Source organism: Camelus dromedarius, chromosome 6, assembly GCF_036321535.1.
Source record: "Camelus dromedarius isolate mCamDro1 chromosome 6, mCamDro1.pat, whole genome shotgun sequence".
Taxonomy (NCBI): Eukaryota; Metazoa; Chordata; class Mammalia; order Artiodactyla; family Camelidae; genus Camelus; species Camelus dromedarius.
Window position 1 is genome coordinate 33,153,622 of NC_087441.1, and position 19,451 is coordinate 33,173,072.

At 39.8% G+C, this 19,451-nt stretch overlaps 1 protein-coding gene across 5 annotated transcripts in view; it reads right to left on the bottom strand.

Annotated features, from left to right (window-relative positions):
- TPD52L1 (TPD52 like 1) overlaps nucleotides 1–19,451 on the bottom strand; it is a 78,097-nt gene that overhangs the window by 38,090 nt on the left and 20,556 nt on the right. The window contains exon 1 of one of the 5 annotated variants that reach the window (XM_064486719.1): nucleotides 14,745–14,778. The exons of 1 other annotated variant lie outside the window; for it this stretch is intronic. The gene's annotated coding sequence lies outside the window, so the exon portion shown is untranslated. Of the gene's footprint in view, nucleotides 1–14,744; nucleotides 14,779–19,451 lie in introns of those variants that run through there. 3 more of the 5 variants (XM_064486718.1, XM_064486721.1, XM_064486720.1) reach the window with 3 other exon arrangements.

A 19,451-nucleotide genomic window follows, 5' to 3' on the forward strand; every position in this document is an offset into this window, starting at 1 on the left:
GAGAACGGTGAGAAAAGATAAACACCAAAAGTGTTAATGCAGAAGGGTGAGATTGGCTAGGGAAGAGATGAACTGCTTTACATTCCTCTGTATTACCTGGCTGGTTACAATAAGCATGTGCAACAGATTGCATATTTGTGTGCCCCCAAATTCATGTGCTGAAATCATAACCCCCAATGTGATGATATTAGTAGATGGGGACATTTGAGGGGTGATTGGGTCATGAGGGTAGAGCCCTCCTGAATGGGATTAGTGCCCTTATAAAAGAGACCCCATAGAGCTTTCTTCCCTCGTCCACCACGTGAAGACAGAGAAAAAGATGGTCATCTATGAACCAGGAAGTGGGCTGCACACACACAGTCTGCTGGCACCTTGATCTTGGACTTTCCAGACTCCAGAAATGTGATAAATAAGTTTCTGTTGTTTAAGTCTCTCAGTCTATGGTATTTTTGGTATGGCAGCCTGAATGGACCAATACAGCATGTAATTGTCAAAATTTTTCAAAATTTTATTTTAAATTCCAATTTAAATATAAATAAAATTTTAAAGGATTACAGAAATTTAAATAGCATAAGATACTATCCAACCTAGTCGATTCTGGTAAGAAAGATATTACTTAAATTCTTGGCTTTTTATTTTTAAAATATCCAGAAAATAAGACTAGGTTCAGGAGTCCCATGTCACAAACACCACCTCACAACTGTTATAGTAAGGAAGTCCTTTCTAATGTCTAACTCAAGTTACTCTCACTACCATCAAGGTGAATGCCTCATTTCCATCCAGGTCAATCAACATTCATTTATCACTATCCTTTTTCAGTGGAATTGTGAACAAATAGACAATATCATTGATGTGATATTATTATGTTTTAATAATGTTAACTATGTTTAGTAACTATGTTAAAGGCAAATATTGAAGACTAACAACAACAAAAGAGTGAAATATGTTATGTCCAAAAATAGAGGATTATTTATACATTTTATATGAATCTATGCAAAGGAACATTCTGCATAATAAAAAAAATCATTTTCTAGAAAAACAATGATAACAGAAGCTCAAACTATCATGTTAATTTAAAAACATACAAAACTATAATTTCAAAGCTTGTTTCAAATATGATATAAATTGCATGTATTTTCTATGCATAGAAAAAGACTATGAGGAAATTCACAAAAATCTTAAAAAGGAATATTACTGGGAAGTGAATTTATAGGCAATTTTTAAATTTATGTCTACTTTCCTGTATTCTTCAAATTTTCTAAAATAAGTGTATATTAAGAAAAAAGTATAGATCTTCCCAGCTGGGTTCCATGGGGCCCCTGCATCATATCCACCCCAGCTAAGGATAAGCTGGTCTGTCACATCACAGCAGAGCCCCTGGTGGCTCTTTACGGGATACAGAATAGAGTAACCCTCTTAGCAGGGCATCACGACTGGGCAGAGCCCTTCTCCAGCCTTTCTGCAGCCTCCCCCAGCTCCCCAGTCACCCTCAGAGCACCAGGCCCTCTCTGCTCTCTTCCCTCTGCTCATGCTACCCTTTGCCAAGTCACGCCCTTTCCTACCATCTTCATGTGTCCAACTTTGCTTCATCCTCAAAGCCCAGACCAAATGTTGCCTACCCTACGAAGCTTTTCTCTGAATTAACTGCTTCCTCGTGTACGTGTCTTATCCATTCTCACTGGTTCTGTTCCAGCACTCGTCACATTGGACATAGTGCTTCTTCGTCCTTACCCACGAACTCTTCAAGAGTTGGGACCCTGTCTTAATCATGTCTGAATCTCCAGCACTTAGCACAGTTGTGGCATATAATAGAATTACTGGAACCTCCGGCCAAAAATGTCCAAGAAAATAGCAAAACCAAGAAGGATCACTGGATCAGGGAGTCCTTTCTGAGCAAGAGTGTCACAGAGTTTTGGAAGAGAAACTTTCCTACAAATTGCAATGAAAAATCAAAATCAAGGGCCATTTTTTTTCAGCCATACTCAGAGAAGATAGGTTCTTATACACATAAGAGCAGAAGGAATAGATGAGTCTTTTCAGCTTTGTCAATGTGATCGTCAAAGGACAATATATATACAATAAGCGTATCGACGATTAAATAATTCATTTCACTTTACAGTTTTGGTATCAATGGGAAGCAAGTGCACATTTCTAAATCATGAAAGGTGCTTTTTATTTCAAATATAGAGTGCATGAAAGGATGTGTATGAAGAAATCTTAACAAAGCAAGCAAACTGGACCCAGGCAAAGTGGGTCCAGATTTTATAAGGTGGCTGGGGGGACAGTGTCTTTGGAGAGCAGTAGGGGAGGGACAAGGAGGACACACAGGCTCAAAGTGCCCATTCTCCGTGTTTCACAGACACTGCTCACATCCCCACTGCAATCAGGAGTCACAGACCCCCAAGCTCCCACTGGGGATAAATGACAACTGAGGAACACATAAAAATTAGGTCATGTTGAATTATTGAGAAACTGTGTATCATGCGTCTCCATTTTGTGAAAATATTTCTGATATTTTGAATGCAAATTTTTTCAGAGAAAATATGTATTTAAATCTGTTTGTGGCCAGTACAATTTCATATACACATAATCAATTTTCAACACATTTTTGACAAATGACTAAACCTAGAACTATTATTTTTTAAAGATCAAACTATCTTAGGAATTTACTAGTGGAATTTATGGCACACTAAACATAGAAGCAGGAAGCGTCCTAGATCGCTTTTAAAATCCTTCCCAATTGGTGGCAAACAAAACTAAAAAATCAGTCTTCGAATAAAATGACTGAAAAAAGAGTTTAAATAACAGTTAGTGGCTTTAAAATGTATGTTCTTTTAGAAAGGTTCCACCGCAGAAGCTGAACACAGACTAGCAGCTATAAAACAGGGTAATGTGTCCCAGGTGAACCAACCTGGCGCTTAGGTGGCAACCACTCACTGCAGAACTAGGGAGACTTCATCTAGCAATAAAACAAAGTGGAAACCCAAGGAAAGTTGAGCTTTAAAAACCACCTTATGATTCCAAAGCATTCTTTAAGAGCATTAAGTCATTTAAATTTTTCTCAACATCTGATTTCTGATGTTTTGTGATATAGGTACTCCAATTCTGGCACATTTTACTTGTAAATTTAAGGCAAGTTAAACTTAGTATCTTTTCCCCTTATAGTTTCATTTGAATTGAAATAAGTATCCAAACACGAAATTTTAACACTTGACTTTTTCTTGGTTTCATGAGTCATGAACACATCAGTAATTATTTAGTAAATCACACAATTTAGCAAAACATTTTTTAGGTTATATTATTGGTAAAAATTAAAATCAATAAAATTCAGCTTTGGCTCCTTCAATCCATCATTCCATAAGCCAGTTGAGTAGTTAGGATTGCTTCTTTAAATTAAAACAAACAAACAAAAACACTTTTACTGTTAAGGAAAAGTTTTCTTTCACCCGAATCAGATTTAGTTTCACAGCAATGTCTAGATTCTATATGTTGTCTGTATCTTTAAGTGCCAGAAGAGGTCAGTAATGTTATGTTAACATGTTAGTATGTTAACATGTTCTTTTTCCTAAGGATGAAGTAAAATGAGCCAACCTCCTTTTTTTGCTATGACTTTCCAACCAGGTGGGTTTCTCAACGCTGGCACTATTTGACATTTGGGGCCAGAGGATTCTTTGTTGTGGGAGATGGTCCTGTCCACTGTCACATGTTCAGTAGTTTACATGGCCTCGGCCAGATAGATACCTGTAGTACCCTTCCCCTGGCTGGGACTACCAAAACTGTCTCCAGACGCCGCCGAATGTCCCCTGCAGGGCAAAACCACACGCAGCTGAGAACCATTGAGGAAGCTCTGCTGGGGCACAGGGCAGCCCCATGTCCGCAGTTGCGGCTGCTGGGAGAGGAGTGGCAGGGGTCAGGCACTAGGTCAGGGAGTTGATGCACGTTAATTCACATGGTGAGGTATCACTCGCCCTAATTCATAGATGAGAAAGTTGATGTTCACAGAGAGAAAACTGGTCTCTGGGTTCCCCTGCTTTTTCTCTATTCAGGCAACTTGTCATCTCAGCATGTCCCTGGACCTACCACTTTGAAAGCCGGTCATGTGTTTGTAAATAGATTTCCCTTACCTCATGCATCCAAGCATGTGTGTACAGGCATAAAACTGGGGCAGCCACTGCAAGTGAGTAGAGATGTAAAATAAAGAACTTTGTGATTTTTCTATCTCCGGCGAATAACTGAAAAATCATTTATCAACCCAGCCATTACGTGTTTCAAATACTACACAAAATGCCTTCAAAGACAACAGACACAAAAGACTCAAACTGCTTTACAGGGTTTAAAGTACTGTCAGTGCCTCGCAGTGGCTGCGAGCCTCTAGGGCTGCCTCTGCTGTGTCCAGGATCCACTGGAAACTAAGAGCAGATCTTCTGTCCCTAAAGGCGGACAGACCTTGAGCTCCCCGCTCAAGCAAAAGCAAAGCAAACAAAGCAGACAATCAAGATCACATGCAGATCAGCGCAGAGAGCCGGGGTCTGGGTGTGGAGCCCTGGGCATAATCCTAGCTCCTGTTAGGGCTTTGGCAGTATTGACCTTCCCAGAGCCTGACCCCTACTTGTTTAACTGGAGGCACCGGCTCAGGCAGAGGGCCCCGGGCTCGCGGATCCCTGGGCCAGACTCACGCTGACCTAGGGCTGCAGAGGCTCCTGCCAGCCTCACTCATGTGGACACCAGCAGTGACTGCTGCTAACCATGCTGTTGTGACGTCCCCTACTGTTTCCTTTTATTTCCTTATTTCTGGAGACACTGATGACTACTGTCTCAGGTCAACACCCAAATGCCTCTGTTCAGACTCTAAAAATTGAACAGGGCAGCCCCCATCTCTGAGATTTAGTGGACTCATTTCCCAGTGGGCTCATTTCCCAGCGGGCTCCTCCCCGTCACCAATTCCGCACACTCTCGCTCACTTAGTGCCTGCCACCCATCCGAATCCTGACCGCTAAAACGGAAGGAAAAGCAACTTGATAAGGTTTTATAATATTTGGGGTACAGCTCAGTTGAGAGTACTCATTGGAGCACCCCAAACATTCTTGTCTCCAAAGTGTGGCTTAACTTTAAGAAACTATTAAATTATATGTTATTTTGGAAATAACAAGTTTGCATAACTGATTAGAACGTTATATTTTACTTTGGGTGGAAAACAGACTTCACTTAAAAAAATTCTTCCAACTATTCTGCCTCTTAGAGTTCTGAGTCATACACCTACACTCAAGAAAGTCTTTCCTTTGGGGCCTGGCAGGGAAAAAGAGGGGAGTGTCTCCTGATTTGGGTGACAAACATTTCTCTCCAGTTCACCCTGGGAGAAAAAGAACTCAAAAGAGACATGAAAATGAGAATGCAGAAAAATAAGGACAGTTACATTCTGTGCATTTCTGAGCATGTGGACTTGATTCATATCCCTCTAGACAGAACTGGATGGAGTGGCAGAGACATGTGCTGTTTAGAACCACTTAATTAGAGATTATGAAGAGAACAGACCTACCAAGATCAAAAAGTAAAATGATTCAAGGGCTTAGAAGGTCAAAGTGATAACACATAAAGGAGATTTTAGTCTGGAAGAGGGACCCCTCTAGACTGCTCCTATCACGAGGCGTGTTAAAAGGAAAAGGCAGCAGCCCTTTTTTTTTTTTTTTTTTTCCCAGCAAGCTGTAAGAAAGATGAAATAAGATCAGCAAGCACAGTTATGAGTCTGTTTTAGGGTATATTTTTAGATTATAAATTAAATGTAGTTCCTCCTGGTCTAGAAAAAGTTGGGAAAATCTTTTCTGGAGCTCCTCAGTGGGCGAGGCACTTGATTATTCTGATTAATTGCACAGGCTTGGCCAGGAATAGTTTTCAGGCTGTTGCTTCTCTTTTCCTGCCTAATGATTTCGGAACACGACTACCCCTTTGTCACTAAGGGGGAGGAATCCCAATGCTGCGTCTGCCACTCACTGGGTAGGTGGCTCCGAGCAGGAGTCTTACTCTCACCTCTGTGCCTCACATATAAAATCAGGGGGCAGCAGGTCAGACTTATAAATCTGTTTAGACACCATGATGATGAGGGAGGTGGGGATTCTAAGAATAAAGTCTGATATCAAATAAACAAATGTGAAGAAAAAAGGAAAGTTCTCTTTTCATGGAAATTTGTCGTACAATTTTAATGGAATTTGATAAACACCAAAGCACCTATTATGGATAACATAAACATTTATTTCAAGGACATTACTCAATGTCACACACTTTACATAAGCTAACAGAAAAATAACCATCTAACATGTAGTACATTTCTTGAAAATAATTTGGCGATTGTCAGTCTTGCATTGAGACAGAAGCCCAGATGATAATTATTTACATTTCCTTTATTTACAGGGCAACATACCCAAACTTGTTTCAACATTCAAACTATAATTAAGCTCTCACATTACTGAAACAGTAAAGGAAACTTTGGAACTATCCCAGATGTTTCTGTGGCTAAGGTAAGTTCATGTTTGATCTTCTTATTCCCTCTCTGTGACAGTCCCAAGGATTAAGGGCATGAGATCAGAACTTAAAATATACAAAGTCTTTAAGTAGACTTTGGAGGATAAAATATAGGATTGCTGCAGGATAATTTCATTTCTGCAGGATAAAATATAGAAAGTCTTTAGAACAACCACAAATTTGGAAGCTGTGGAAAGCTTATCTTTCTTTGTTTTCCTGAGTCTTTGATGATCAAGCATTTAGAGACTAATTGAAGGGTATCACTCCAAGCCAAATGAATTGGAATCTTTCAGGTCAACCTTGCACATCTGTGTTTTTTTAAGCCCCACAGGTGGGTGACACTGACAGGCAGTCAACACTGAGAACCACTAATTTCAAATAATACAATGTGATGTAAGTGGGGCCCCTGTGAGCCAGGGCCCTGGCCCTGGTCCTAGAATACAATGATTGTCAGAGCAGGCAGAGCCTCTGCTCTCATGAAGCTTAAGAGAAATGTGATGCGCAGATAATCAACAACTTACCTAGCTGTGGTAGTGCTATGGTTTGACAGGGCTCTGTGACGGTGACTGGAGACAGGGCTTCTGTCTCAACACATGACCAACAATGGTTTGAGAAGTCAAAGGAAGCCTCTCCAAGACAGGGCAGTTGTGCTGGCCCCAAGAAAGAGCTGAAGTTGAAAACTCCAAGAGAAAAGAGATTTCTAGGGAGAGGTAACAGCCAGTTCAAAAGCCCTTAGGTTAAAACCTGTTTGGAACATCGGAGAGTCAAAAGATGCAAGCGTTGATTAGAGCAAGCCAAGATGACAATGCCGATTTGCCCAGTGTTATCAGGGAATTTCACATCAGTGCCTTTTCCATAGATCTAAAGTGTACTTCATGTTAAACTATTTTAAAATTACTCATTTTATACAAGATTTTTCTTTCCTTAAAGGGGATACGAGAAAAGCACGACATGCTTCTTACTCTCAAAGAGCAGAGTAAGATCCTCAGTTACTCAGCTAACTATAAATCAAGAAAGTATTAAACACTTTAGCCAAAGTCTAAAACAATGTACTATTAGCACAAATAAGAAATGTTTAATTCCAAAAGTTATTCCTGAAGGTCTTCATAGAGATAATGTTGTTTGATTTGGGGCTTACAAAACAGGAGAATTCTGACAGGTAGAGATTGGGGTGCTGATCTCGTAGGAGGAGCCCTTGCCAAGTGTAAGAACCAAGAAAGATCAGGAAGAGTAAAAGAACAAAGAGTTGCTTGACTATCTGAAGTGAGGCTTTTAGGAAAACGTGGTAAGAAATACACCAAATAGGACATTTGGTCTAGATCATGGAGGACCTTGAATTGGAAAAAAGATGGAAAGGAGACTGGAGGTAGGAGATGGAAAAGAGAAGCACAGGTTTTTGAGCAGGAGGATGACGGGACAGGAGACTGGCTTAAGGATGAAAACACCGCTTTTGTGGAGCTGGCTGGTGCTCTCTGGAGTCATGAAACCCCCAGCTCCTGGGCTCTCCATGTGCCTGGAGCCGTTGACACCTTAACACCCAACTCCCCACTGCAGGACTCTCTGCATACCTACATTTCTGCAGGATAAAAACACCTTCTCTTGATGTGTGTTTACTCTAACAAAGCTAAACTGTACCCCAAAATAGCCCATCTCACAATGCCTTAGGGGACAGGTCACACAACTGCCTTTATCAAAGTTGTAAACTCCACTGTTCGGAGAAGTCCCTGACAGATCTTACTGCCAGTCAGGTACCTGTGCACAAATTGATCCTGCAGCCCCTACTCCTTGTGTGCAGAGCACCCTCCCCCAATAAAAGACCCCGCACGCCCACCCTCGGTGCTCACACAGGCACCTCTGTCTGTGTGGCCCGCTGCTGCCTAGAGCAGCGTCCCCATTACACTTTCCTAAATTCTTCCCCACCTCTGGTATTTCTTTTATCAACCCGCATCACCAGCCCGCTGCATTGTGCCCAAAGCAACTTTCCTGATACTCTGACGTACTAGTGGGTGACCTCAGGGGCTGCTGAGTTGTAAACGGCCCTTTCATCCTTAAACAGAAAGCTCAGAAATGCTGACAGCGTAGAGTTGATGTTTCTTCCAGATCTTTCCCTGTTGTCAACTGCCGCTTAAAATGGCCTGTAAACCAGATGTTGCCAAGGGAAACCAAGAAGTCACACTCAACATTAATCATATAATTGAGTAAATACGCCTGAACTCCAAAGGTGGTCCCAGTCGGTTCTCAGGGACTAAAAGACATGAGGCCGTGTATTAGTTTTTAATTTTTTTTAACTTTTCAGAAAACTTTTCCACAGAATTCTCTCTAGCTGTCTAAATCAGGACGAACTAGAAGAGCTAATCTAGAAATTGAACTGTCACTATTATCCTCAAGAAAAACAAAAATCCTCTGGGTGGTGAGCTCCTTGAAGGCCTGGGCGACTCCCCGCTCCCTCCTGCTAGTCTCAAAGGAGGACTGCCACACAGGGACTGTGTAACAGCTCTGCACTTTGACTTATGCTGATGCTGGACTCGGGAGAGGCGGAAATACACACTCAGAGTCCAACACAGAAATAGCTATACCTAGATATACAGCGTCACACAGATTCATATACAAAATACATGTTATTAGAGCAGGCAGAGAGCTAGATGTGAGCAGAGAAAGGGGAATGCAGGCCTAATGGCAGGAACTGGGCAGAAAGGCAGGGGGCACAGGCCAAATGCAGGAAACCACACATCATGTAAGCACCAGGGGTCTGTGGTCAGAGAAGGACAAGCAGGAACCTTTGGGCTGAAAAGTGGTCACACTTTTTGGGGTGATGAGCAACCTGGAGGCTAACAAATGTGGGAAAAGGCAGGAATCTCCAGCATCCGAACGTAACCTTTTGCTCATTATGCCTTTATTTCAGTAAAATTAGTCTTGCAGATTAGAAGTACCATCATGCACTGACGCCATGACCCTTCCGATCCAGACTAAATAAGGACAAAAATCCCTCCTCCCTTTGGGAAGGTGGAGTTGGAATGAAACTTGGGGAATACGACCCCAGACCCTTCCCTCCCTAATGAATATTCTGCCCATTTATTTTTACATCCTACGTAAATAACTTACCAAACAAACTCGGGGCAGCTGCTCACCTGAGCCTGCCCGCTCTCTTCCCTTGAGAGTGTACCATCCACCCCTTAATAAATCCCCACTTTACTTTCTTAACCTCTGCATCCTGTCTCTGAATTCTTTCTGGGATGGGACAAAAACCTGGAAACCGGTTACATCTACCAACAACATCTATGTATATTTATATTCTCATATGTGTATATTTTTGTGTATGTATTTTTTCCACATATATATGCATTTTATGTATATGTTTCCTATTTTTTATATACATACGTTTCTCAAATACACAGAGGCTGCTCTCCAGCCTTCCTTAGCACTCTGCAGCTGCGTGCGGCCCCTGCTACGCCATCCCAGAGAGAACGCCTCACACAGGAAGTGACAGAAAAATTGCTTGGGGATTTGTCAGCCTTCCTTCAGCCACTGGTTCTCAGCGATGTTCCATTACCACCCTCTAAGGGCTGTGGCACACTCCTTAGGAACAGTGACTCAGTGCGGCCGGGGGAGTCAATGGTGACGACAGGCACCCCCACCCTGTCTACCCAGGGAAGCCTATCAGAATAGGAAGGAGGCAAGGAGGGAGGAGAGGCCCGGGAAAGGGGAATACAAACATAAGCAGCTTGAAACACAATCCCCCAAGTCCTGGTGCCTCACCCCGCTGGAGGCAGGTCTTAGCCTGTCTTCACTCTCTATATTGAGAATCACAGTGTGACTTAAGAATGTCTCCTCTGGAATAAGCTGGGCCTGAATCTAGTCCCAGCAACATAATTATTAGCTGAGCAATCCCGGCTAGTTCACTCAGCTTCTCTAAGCTCCATTTTCCTCACATGTAAAATAGAGAAAATAATAGTAACTATCTCAAAAAAGTTGTTTGGAGGATTGAATGAGATGAAATTATGTAAACTCTTGGGTACAATGTCTAACACATAAGGATAATGAATAGATGTTTGCAATGATTATTATAAACAACCAGCCAGGCAGAGCTGAAATGCACCATCAGGGCACTTATAATGAAATTTTTGCTGTGGAGGACATGGATGCTAATAAAATCTTTCAAGAAATCAGGTGGTACACTTCTGATGCAACCAGCTCTCACTGGAGTGGCCACACATGGGCCTGAATTGATCAGTAAGATATGTGTGCAAGTCAGGTTCAGAGCATGGGGGAGGCAAGTCCCACAGAGGTCAGTGCAGACTCAGGCCCACCACCAAAGCACAACACTGTTGGTTGGTCTTTGAAACGATGGTTAATATTCTGACTTCTTACTAACTCTCAGAAAAGTGGACTCAGCACTAGATGGCAAGTAAATAAAGGGGGAAAAAATCGATGCCTATTTCCTTAGAACTGAAGATGGACATCAGGAAGACTCACTGTCAGGTGCTGCTATGTGGGTGTGCACATACACACACACACAAACCCAACCCTTTCTTTTTCCCTATGAGGTGCTAGTAGCATGTCCCCTGGTAGCCAGGTGATGTCATAGTAGGTATTTTTCTGTGAAAAAGACTAAGCCTACAAGAGTCATCACATCAGGATGTTCATTTCTCCTCCCCTTAGACTATGTTTCAAGTTACAAGCATGTACATGTGGGGATCCTGCTGAGATACGGAAAAGGAATATTTTCTCTTTTTTTTTTTCAAAATTTTGACTGCTATGGATGAACCCAAAAGAACTTTGTAACGCTGGTTCTGAAACCCTTGGCATTAAAGGGCAGATGTTGGTCTGGGTGGGTGATAGTCATAGCCTAGAGCTAAATGTCTGATGTCCTGAGTGCCTGCCAAGTTCATCAGGAAAACAAAAATTTCCACTTGAAGTCAAGGACATCCTCAACTCTTCCTACCAATCTCCTTCAACAAAGGCTCTTAGGGAATAATGACAACTTTCGCTAACAGCATAGTCAGGAAAGCTTGGTGGCTATGCAGTAAGCTATTTCAAGTCCTTCATTCATAATTCTGTTCAAATCTTTAATGATTCAACTTTGTGCCAAGTTCTGTATGTTAATATACCATGTGAATATTGGTTCTTTTTTATTTTCCTTGAACCTACCTTGTTTAAAAAAAGTAACAGTTCATAAAGACAAGGTGTGTTGGTGTCCAGTGAACAGGAGGAAGAGAGAGAAAAATCAAGGATCTGAAGGCCAGGGAGGACTGTGACATCCCACAGATGTCATTTCTTCCTTTGCTCAGACCCTTCTCTCTCCTTAGATGACAGCGAGAGAGACAGGTTCAGAGTATGTCTGGCTTTATCCTTAGAATATCTGCATCCTGTTTCTCTATTTTGACAAACTGCATGTGAGAATAGCCAACCAAATGGAAAACAGTGCTGTTCTTGGGCATCTGCAATGCTGTGCAAATGATATTTGATAGTGAGTGGGTTCCTCTACACTGCCTCAGTTAGGAGAAATATTATTCACCCAGTTTTGATTACCTTCACCATTTCCTTCTATAATTAAAGAAAAAGAATTAAACCTGTATTTTGATGGAAACTGGAAAAGGACATATAGTCTCTTCTTCATTTAGAAATGCCTGTGCTCAGGGAAACACCTTAGGCAAGTAGATGATGGGTGAGATCCAAGCGTCAAAGGACAGTTTGCTCTCCTGCAAAATCATCCACTAGGAAATAAGGTCAGGAATATTACTGAGAATAAAGAGATGGAGAACATATAATTTGAACAAAATAATCAAACACACACACCAAGAACAAAACAAAATTCCCAGGTCACCAAGAAGTTATTCAGTTTTAGGGAAAATGCTGGTTATAGTTTGGAAGACAAGTACATTTAAAATCATGTTAAAACTCCATATAACATCATATGATATAATATGAACTACTGTAATCAGTAAGTAGAGTGGAGACAATAGTGATGGAAGGCTCCATACTGTTTCCTCACTATAGCAGAAGAGAATATATTGAGGACATCACAAAAATTCTAAAGCATGCTGATGTAATGTGGATGGCCCTCAGCCTCATCGATTTCCTGTCATCATCCTGGTTTTCGCAGTGGTTCCCTTGTGCCACCTATTCAGTACTGTTTTCAGAGAGAATGACCTAGGACTTACTCTGACAATGGAACACCAGAGACAACAGTCTATTTCACTTGGGACCGGTCACAAGTTTGATATCTTATTTTTCAACAGTCCTACAAGCCAAGAAAAGTGTATTAATTCTTGCTAGTCACAAAGTCACAGCTGGTCTGGTAGAAATAGTTCAAATTATGACCAATATAGTTCATAGGACCTATTTCCAGTCTGGCACTTGAGGTTGTCATCATCTATAGAAAGAAGTGGCACATGACTCAGGAGCAGAAAACTCTATCCATACCGCCTTTCTGTCCTAACCTCCAATACTTCAACACTGGTAGAGAATTAATTCTAGGAAGGGAAGGAAAATGGAAAGGGAAATTTGGGGAGTACCTATGATTTGATGTCCAATATCTCAGTGTACCCTTTTTGTTATGTCTTTTGTCAACTGTAAGTATTATTGCTATGGCTTTTACTTTGCATTCTTCTTTCTGTGATGCTCACTAAATATCTTGAAAACAAAAATGGCTCAATTTATTTCAAATACTCATGTAATAAGGAAACAAAATCAAGTTCCTACACTATCAGATTTGGAACTACTTTAGAGTAAAAAGGGAAGAACAATGAGGTCGTCGAGAGAAGTCTGATGGAAAAGTACCAAGAGGAAAGAGGCTGCCAATCCCTATCTCTGCTCTTTCCCCATGGGATGAACTGTCTTTTGACAACACCTGTAAAATCAAAGGCATCAGTGTTAATCACTAGGAAAAACACAAGTTAGATTAAAAAAAATAAAGTCGATGGTAGAATATAAAGTCTTTTTATCCAAATGAGTATCTAAAAATGTTAGTAATATACATCTTAAATTAATTAGGTAACTATAAGGGATGCCTTAGGCAGAGTCCATTTTCCACCTTCTTTTTGAAACTTCTTGCTCCCAATCCCAGTTAGATACAGCACACCTCATTTTCCTTTGCGGTAAAGTATGAGTCAGGTTTTTAAACACTTCCACTTTAAATGCCTGCATCAGCCACCTTATCAATTATGACCCACACAAACCCTGTGTTTGGAACGAAGTTCGCAACTGATCTCTACTGGTCCTAAGAAGACTTAACTTAGTGGTTTGCTCACCTGGGATATTACTATAAAAGAACATACTTAATTGTTAAGTTTGGTATGGAAATTCCTTCCAATTTGAGCGTATAATTTCAAAGTCTAAGTAAGAAAGATAATCCCAGAATGCTTACAGCAGAGGTGAAATCAACTGAGATGCCTCCTATTTAAACCAAGATGACCAGCCTTCTCATGACAGGTCCAACTGTTGGAGAAAAATCGTTACCTAAGGCATCTGTCACAGCAGTAAAAAAAAAAATAAATAAATAAAAATTGCTCCCATTTTAAGTTAATTCTCTAGAAGTATCACAATGCTTTGCCTAAGACTGAAAACTATCTTAAGGTACCTGCTCCCCAAATGTCTCCCACATTTGCTGGCCTTATTGGCATATACTCAGTGAGGCAAAGATGCCTAGGTCTGGATTTGCCCTCACTGGGTAACTGCCTTATCTGCTCAGTGGAAATCTTCTGACGGTGGAACTCCAAGCACTCAGCTTGATAGGAGTCTTTTGATGCAGTCTTTTTTTTCTTTTTTTTCCCAAACCTCAGGTCACTACCCCATTTAGTGAATCATTAAGTCAACTTTATGAGCTGTGAGCAGCATTTTTTAAATAAAATAGACTAGAATAGAGTAGAAACTATTAAGAATGCACAGAGTAAGGGAAAGTACTATTGCATGAAATTTTCAGTGATAGTATTTTACACATATATAAACATACACACACAAACATATACACATACACATATATGCATGCACATACCAATATAACAGTGCAACATAAAATGTATTTGTTACTCTGTACCAACATTTGAAAAGTTTGAAAATCATGTCTAAGAAGGATATTTAATTTTGTTTCATGCAATATCTAAATTTTCACACACTATCAGTATAATTCCCTCTTTGCAACAAGGAAAGGGAGGGAGTAAACTAGTACGAGTGAGGCCGCTTTTAGCAATACTGAGAACATAGCTGTGGGAGGAAGAATCAGCACTTACTACTGGAAGAAGACAGGTCCACTGAGGGATAAAAACGCGCCTTTCCACTTAGACAACAAGCTGATGACGCAGGTATCTTAACAGAGGAGGGAGGCACCATAAAGTTTCCACTGGAGTCATTCATTTTCTCAGCTCTGGTAGCTTGTTCTGAAACCTAACCAGCTGTGAAGGCGCTGGTGGAAGGTACTATATGCTTGGATAACTGTGGGATGTCTTTTTCAACAGGCAAGGCCATGAAACCTGGCCACCTTCTCAAAAGGAACTTTCAAAACAAGATGTCTCTTAACTATTCTTAAATGGGAAATGCTGCCCTCACTCACCTTCTGAACCCCAGTTAAAACCCTTTATGCCTCAACACCAGAAAAAACCTTGGTAGATGAAGAGATACAAAGATACAAGTGCATCTGATGGTTTCTGGCTTTAAGATAATACAAGACCCTGTTTATCCTTTAGCAATGTGTGTGTGTGTGTGTGTGTGAACATGCACTTTTTGCCACTCACAAAATATGGCATTATATTTATATACTCCTCTGTATCTTGCTATTCATACTTAACAATTCATGATGAATATACGTGCTAAATGGTACAGCTATAACTCACTGTTTGAAGTGACTGGTGAATATTCCATGATAAGCAAATACTGTACGTATGCAAACTTTGCCCCTTTGATGGACATTTGTTTACTCCACTATTTTTCTGGATGGAGAAGTGCCTACTATAATCAGTGCTGCAGTGAGTATCTCTGTGCATGCATAATTACATAAGGAAGTTTCAGTTCCGAAAAATTCCAAGAGCAAAATTTAAATTTTAGTAGATGTTGCCTGATTGTTTTCCAAAAGCTGAGAGCAGTTCACACTTCAACAAGCAACGTGTGGAAGTATTCATTTCCTCCCTCCTTCTCAGTTACGGAGTTAGCTTACTCTTAATTTGTTGCCTGTCCAAGATATACAGCACAGTATCATGTCATTACTCAAATCTGCATTTCCATAGCATAATTAATTGAAGCATCTTTTTATATGCCATGGCCAACTGCATCTGCTTGTCTATAAACTGTCCATTCAGATAATTTGCTTATTTTTCTATTGGCATATCAAAGTACTAGCTTTTTCATACTTCATTGATATTAATCCATTAACTGCTATATATGACCAAATTTTTCTCCCACCTATTGTTTGCTTATTGAATTTGATAATACTTTCTGCCATGCAAATATTTTTAAATTGATATAGGATAAAATGTCTATTATTTTTCTTTTGTACCATCTATATTTCTTTTCTTAGTTAAAACAGTCTCCCCAGCTATCACACTGTAAATAGTCATCTCATTTTTCTTTCAATATTTGCATTGTTTAATTTTTTACAGTAAAGATTTTAATCTATGTAGAATTAATTTTGTAAGACATAGAGTAAGAGACAGACTTTATTTTCTTCATAGTCGATTGTATTAACATTCTTTAATAAATAAAGCATATTCTCCACTAAATTGCTTATATTAAATTCCAGAAGATTCTAAGATCCATTCTGGACTCCATTTTCTGGTACTTTTCTACAGTGGCAATACCATGCTGTTTTGATGAGAGTGATTTTATGATATGGATTAATGGTCCATAAGGCAACTCTCCCCTACTTGGTTTTCTTTATCATAATGCCTGTCTAATCTCACACATTTATTCTTTAAAGCTACTCTAAGAGCACTTGCCCAATTCCAAAATATCTTCACTGGGACTTTAAACGGTCTTATATTAAATACAGTGATTGATTAATCTATTGACGTTTTAAATTCTCCTTGGATCAGTTTTGGTAGTTTATATTTTGCTATCCTTCCTCTGGTTCTAGGGTCAGCAAACTATAGCTTGCAGGCCAAATCTGGCTCATGGCCCATTTTTGTCAAGTCTTACTAAATTATAGCCATGCTCATTTGTTTCCATAATGTCTATGGCTCCTTTTGTGCTACAGTGACAGAACAGGGTAGTTGTGACAGAGACCATATGATCTGCAGAGCCTGAAACATTTACGATACGTTCCTTTATAGAAAAAGTCTGTGCACACACACAAAATAAATGAACAAAACAAAACAAACACACAGACACAGAGAACAGAGCAGTGGTTACCAGAGGAGAAGAGGGAGGGGTAGGGTGAAATGGATCAAGGAAGTCAACTGGACGGTGACGGAGAGAAATGAAATTTCGGTGGTGAGCACGCTGTCGTGTATACAGAAGTAGAAATAGAATGCTGTACACGTGAAACTTACATAATGTTATCAACCATTGTGACCTCAATAAAAAAGGAAAGAAAGAAAAAGAAAATGCTTGCAGAACCCTGCTCTAGGATTAAAATTTAGTTTCCAAAAACTTATACACGGTATTCTCCAGCTTCTAAAATTTCTTCAATATTTTAGTTTTCTTGTTTCACTTCTAACCTTTGCTCTCTTTTTTTTTCTGGAAATGGGCTCCCCAGGGGTTTGCATATTTCCAAAAACTAACTTCTGATTTACCTTTTCTACTCTTTGTGTGTTGCTGTTTTCATTAACTTCTGCTTCCATCTTTTAAAATTCTCTCTTCTTTTAGTGTGTTTTTTCCTAATTTCTTAAGTAGTGACTTTCACTGTTTGTAGTTCCTGTGTCTTACGGAGTTTGGAGCATTCTCCTTTTCACTGTTTTGTAGACAGTTCAGAATTTCACTTTGATTCTACCTTTGGTCCAAGTGTGTTTATTTCCAAGTTTTTAAAAATTTAGGGTTATATTTTAATATGTATTTCTAATTTTGTTGGACAATAAAGAATGTGGTTTGTAGACGCTTTTCTGAATTTTTCAGCTCTTTCTTGGGCCAAGCACTTCACTAATTTTCCTGTGTTTCATGACACCAAGGCAGTTAGGCTAAGAATATGAAGTTCTACAGAAAGTTCTATAATATATCTTATTAAGTGAATTTAACTGGATCGTTCAAGGCCCTTATGTCTTTACTTATTATCTACCATCTCCTTATTAAAATACATCACTAAAAACTGAATTACTAAATAGTTCTCCCTGCAATTGTGGTAGCTTTTGATTATGCATTTCTTGTTCTACGCCATTTGGGCATAGACATTTATGACTTCACAAATTGGGCCTCTTTTTATTGTTCTCTGCTTTCTTGCCAATATAAACATTGTTCCTCATGCTTTTATTTTGTTTGCTCTCTGCCATGTGTATTTCTGCCTATCCCTTTCTTCTCTCAACCTTTAAAAATATTGCTTAAGTATATGTTTTGTAGCAACTTTCCTCCATGTTTTTGTTTTTATCCCAACAGCTCTCTTTACGTAGGGGTATTTAGACCATTTACACTTTACTGTAACAATGGTATATTTGATTTTTTAAAAAATCTTATACTTACAATTTAGTTTATTATTACCTCCTCTTTTTCACTTTATTATTTTGCTTGGTAGACTTTCTGTTCATTCCTTTTTTCTCTTGCTAACTTGAAAGTTCTACTACTCTTTTCAATTCTGTAAGTTGTTGCCTTCTCTTCACAAATAGTTGTATTAAAATCTTCTGAAAACAAAATGCGTACTTCTAGCAATCAGACAAAAATCAAATGTTTGCTATCTTATACAACAAAATAACCTTTCTTCTAAATATTTCTTCCTTCCAGATACATTAATCCTAGATCGCTTCCCCCTTTGTCCCTACAAGTTGGGAGTTTGAGCTCTTCTCTCTGTAGATACACTACAAAGTCCCAGGAGCTGGACTCCTTAGAGCCAGAGGGCCATATGGGACTTTGATTTGGTCAGTCGGAGGTTTTCCCAGGAGATCTGTGACAGCAGAGAGGTAGAAGATGTGCTTCAACCACTTCTGCTGCTCCTGCAGCCAAGCATCGTTTTGGCATCCGCTTTTTGTGGCTGAGGTCCCAGTATCTACACCCCCACCCCCTACCTCAGGATATGACTGACCCATTTGCTGGTGCAGACAGGAGCAGGTACAGCACAGCTCTGGAGCTGATGGCAGGAGCAGCAGCTTGGGGAGGGGGCAGGTCCCGATGGCTGTGGCTTCCTGATCCCAACTGCTTCTTAATAGTAGCCACGGGGGCAGCAGCAGTAGCAGCATGGGAACTCAGTTTTGGGGAGTAGCTTTAAGAGTTGTTCCTGCTTTGCAGGCACTAACTAATATACATAAAATAGATAAACAACAAGTTTATACTGTGTAGCACAGGGAACTATACTCAGTATCTTATGCTAACTGTGGTGAAAAAGAATATGAAAATGAATATACGTATGTTCCTATATGGCTGAAGTATTGTGCTGTACACCAGAAATAGACACAACATTGTAAACTGACTATACTTCAATAAAAATAACAACAACAACAACAAAAGCAAAATAATGACTTGGGGATATAAGTAAAATTTTTATAAATAAGTTGGTTTCCTTTCAAATTAAATAACTATTAAGGAAAAAAAAAAAGAAATAAAAAGGGTTGTTCCTGAAAGCTGAGGAATCTATGACTACAGCCCCTCAATGATTCTGTGGCCATTTAACATGGCTCTGTAACAAATTCCTTCCTGTTTAAAACAGATGGATGGATTCTGTCCTCTGCAACTGGACTCTAAATGACACTCCTCCTTTCTCCCCATAGAACTCCCAGATTTTACTAGATGATAATAATTGAGTACATTTGGTTTTATACAAAGTTTCCCTTTCAGTTTGTCTCTTCCACATCAAGACTCCTTATTTA